This window comes from Chrysochloris asiatica, unplaced genomic scaffold, assembly GCF_000296735.1.
Source record: "Chrysochloris asiatica unplaced genomic scaffold, ChrAsi1.0 scaffold00319, whole genome shotgun sequence".
Classification (NCBI taxonomy): Eukaryota; Metazoa; Chordata; class Mammalia; order Afrosoricida; family Chrysochloridae; genus Chrysochloris; species Chrysochloris asiatica.
Window position 1 is genome coordinate 1,414,477 of NW_006408837.1, and position 4,275 is coordinate 1,418,751.

Below are 4,275 nucleotides of genomic sequence, written 5' to 3' on the forward strand. Positions count from 1 at the left end.
GGGTCGCTATGAGTCGGTTCCGACTCGATGGCACCTGACAACAACAACAATTGACAAACCTTGTCATTGTTTATTCTGGTACCAGTGTTTTGCTTAATGGTTGGCTTTGTTGGCAGCTTTCATTGATTTACTTATACGCCACATGTTGTTTACATCTTTCTTAAACTCTTATTTCCCAGGTAATTTCAAAATAATACTTGACAGCCAGCTAAGAGTCCTCTCTTCTCACCTCTTTCATAGTCAGTATATTCAGCAAACATTTGCTGAGCCCTTAGTTTAGGCAGCATATTGTCCGGGGAGAAAAGTAGATTATTTTCAGTAAATGTCTACTGAGCACAATCTAGTGAAGCATTACAATATGGCCTCATTGTTTTGTTTGAGGTGTGTCCATAAAAATAGTTTATGCTGCTCATTCTAATGTGATTGTAAACCCCAATATGTTATCAAAGATAAGTAATTTTGTGTTTATCTGCCATATTATTTATCAGCATTTCTGTTTGCATCCCACTAATACAAATAATGAAGAGCTCTGGTAGCATAGTGCTTACGAATCGGGCTGCGAACCTTAAGGTCAGCAGTTTGAAACTACCAGCTGCTTCGCGGGAGAAAGATGAGGCTTTCTACTCCCATAAAGATTTACACCCTCGGAAACCCTGTACAGGGTCGTTATGGGTCAGAATCGACTCAATGGCACTTAACAACAACAATACAAATAATGAGAAAATTGATTTGTTTAAATTGTAATAAACTGACTTATTGTGCTGTGGATATGATGGACTAGAGTTATATTAAATTGTTAACTCTGCCTCCTCAAAGACATATTTGGAAATAATCCCCAAAATAAGTATTTACATTATATACAAAAGGAGAGACTCTGGGTGCTAAAATTAGATTAAGGCAGACAGAGCTGTTATCCCAACTGATTTAGTATGTTCTGTAATTGAGAAAATGTTCACCAAATTTCCTTTTTTAGTGATTTACATGTACATTTTATAGGGAACATGTTCTGTGTATGGTGAATAAATAACTTTTTTAGTATCTCACACACACACACACAAAGAAGGTATTTGAAATGAGCAAATCATTGATTTTGTAGAATTCTATCATGCAACCTCCAGCATCATTTCTATCACCAAGGCCATATTTTCCAACTACTGATCCTTCCTCTTTGTTTCCAACCTTTGCATTCCAATCACCAGTGATGATCAACACACCTTGATTGCATGTTTGATCAATTTCAGACTGAAGAAGTTGGTAGAATTCTTCTATTTCATCCTCACTGGCTTTAATGGTTGGTGCAGAAATCTGAATAATAGTGGCATTTACTGGTCTTCACTGGAGGGCAAAACTAACCAATGCCAGCCTTAGAGCCCTGTTACGCCTTATTTTCATGGCCCCACCCAATCTCCTGGTGGAAATTAAGAAGCGTTTGGATAGAAACACCATGTCAAGTAAATACACAGTGTAATGCCAAGCCCACAGCACAAGGCCTCCTGACTGTAAACCACAGCCTTCTACAAACCCAGTGCTTTAGAATTCTGGCTCTAAGACACACCCCAAAGAGAACAAACAAAGGTTATTTACTCAGACTTTACAAAGCAAGAGAATGTGTCGTCCCACGCGCATTTGGCAGAGAATCAGGCGCAGGCAGAGGAGCGGAAAGATTTATGCCAACAGCCTGGAAATGTTCCAGGCGTGCCCACGTTGGAGGCTGTAGGTGCGGGTACCAGGCGTGCCCACGTTGGAGGCTGTAGGTGCGGGTACCAGGCGTGCCCACGTTGGAGGCTGTAGGTGCGGGCAAGGTAGGTGAGAACTAACGAGAAGCAGGATCCGCTATGTGATTAGTTACCGAGGATCTTGACTTTCTGGTTGGTCCTAAACTGGAATTAGAGGCAAAAATCAAGGAATTTTTTCAAAAATCAAGGTCAGCTCTTAAGCAACCACTGGCCATTTGAGGACAAGAGCTACAGAAGCAGTCTGGCTCCCTGGCCGGGCTGCTGCTGCAGGTTGTGGACCCGAGATCGATTTGTATCTGTTGTCTGCAAACTGTCTCTCACCTAGGAAGAACAAAGAGGAAGGAGAAATCAAAAAGTTTCCATTTCAAGGGCACTGGAAGGTGGGCGGTGCAGTTATGGGAGAGGGGAATGGTCCCAACTTCAATTTGGGAGACACGGGAACTTTTAGTTAAGGGTTGTTGTGAAAATGCCATCGAGTCGGTTCCAGCCCATAGTGGCCCTGTACAGGCCTGGCATTCCTGGGAGAACTTCATGAGCCTCGGCTTCAGTCTACCTGTGGTCCTGGAACTTCACAGAACAGAGACCCCAGGTCCAAAGGACAGAGTCTACTCCTGACTCTTTTTGTCTTGGTAGTGGACCCCCCTATTTCAGAAGAGATTGCCTCACATACTACTGAATCCTGTAGATTGCATTTGGCCTCATTAGCATCGTTAAGATGGTAGTGGTATTTAAGATTCCGAGGCTGTAAATCTTGAGGGGAACAGAAAGCCTCATCTTTCTTCCATGGAACAGCTGGTAGTTTTGAACTGCTGACCTTGAAGTTAACAGCCCAACTCGTAACCACTATACTAGCAGAGCTCCTTCATTAACGCCACAGAACTGAGGATTTAAAACACATAGAATCATCACTCACACCAGGGCTGAGCACATCAGCTCACACCATGGGGGTGGTTACATTACATGAGATCTCACCGTGAGGGCTGACTATGTCTTACCCACCAAGCCACCAAGAATCCAGGCCCAGCCAAGTGGACACAAGTGTGGTAGGTGAGAACACACCCACCTCTTCATTTGTTTGTCTTTTTGTTATGAAATTATAAGGTTCTGTGTGTAGCCTGGACCTTGGCTGAAAGCTGAGACTACCAGAAAGGTGTTAACCTGTGTTTTACTGACTAGGCAGAGGTTTTCTGCTGTGTGGATCATGACAAGCTATGGACAACACTGCAGAGAAAGAGCATTCCAGAACTCTTAATTGTGCTCATGAGGAATCTGTACATAGACCAAGAGGTAGTTCTTCAAACAGAACAAACAGACACTGAATGGTTTAAAATCAGGAAAGGTGTGCGCCAGGGTTGTATTCTTTCACCACACTTATTCAATCTGTATGCGAAGCAGATGATCTGAGAAACTGGATTATATGAAGAAGAATGTGGCCTCACAACCTTGCTGAAAGTGAAGACGACTTAAAATACTTACTGATGAAGATCAAAGAGCACAGCTTTCAATATGAGTTGCGCCTCAATGTAAAGAAAACAAAAATCCTCACCACTGGAGAGTCTATTCTGACTCATAATGACCCTGTACAGGGTTTCCGAGACTGTAAATCTTTACGGGACCAATAAATAACATCCATATAAATGAAAGAAAGATTGAAGTTGTCAAAGACTTCATTTTGCTTGGCTCCACAGTCAAACCATGGTGCCTCATGGAAGCAGCAGTCAAGAAATCAAATGATGCGATGCATTAGGCAAATATGCTACAGGAGCCCCTCTTCAAAGTGTTCCAGAACAAAGATGTCAGTTTGAGGACTGATGTGCACTTGACCCAAGCCATGATATTTTCAGTAGCTTCATATGCATGTGAAAGTTGGACAGTGAATAAGGAAGACCGTAGAAGAATTGATGCCTTTGAGTTATGGTGTTGGAGAATATTGAAAGTGCCATGAACTGCTAGAAAAACAAACAAATCTGTGTTAGAAGTGTAGCCAGAATGCTCCTTGGAAGCCAGAATGGCCAGACTTTGGAGGCACCAGTCCCTGGAGAAGAACTCTATTCTTGGGAAACTGGAGGTTCCACAAGAAAGAGGAATGCTTCCGCCTCAACGAGATGCATTGGCACAGTGGGCACGGGCCACAGTGATGGGCTCAGGTGTAGAAACAATTGAGAGGTTGGCGCAGGACCGGGAGGTGTTTCATTCTGTTGTGCCTGGGGTCTCTCTGAGTCGGAACCAATTCAAAGGCACCTAACAACAACCATAACAGAACTTTAAAGTTTTATTGAAAATGCACAAACATTTTGTGAAATGGGAAACATTCCCAGACATCAATGGCAAAGCTGCAATGGTCCCAGTGTGGAAAAAAAAAATTATAATCCTGTTTATTATATTCGGGTAACTTTTTTATTTCCTGAAGTAAAGACTTTATGATCTCTCTCTTTTTCTTTGGTTACTTCCTGAAGTGAGTAAAGAATTTATAGTCACTTTCTTTTTATTTAAACCACTTCCTGGAGTAAGGAATTTATGATAACTTTCTTTTTCCTTA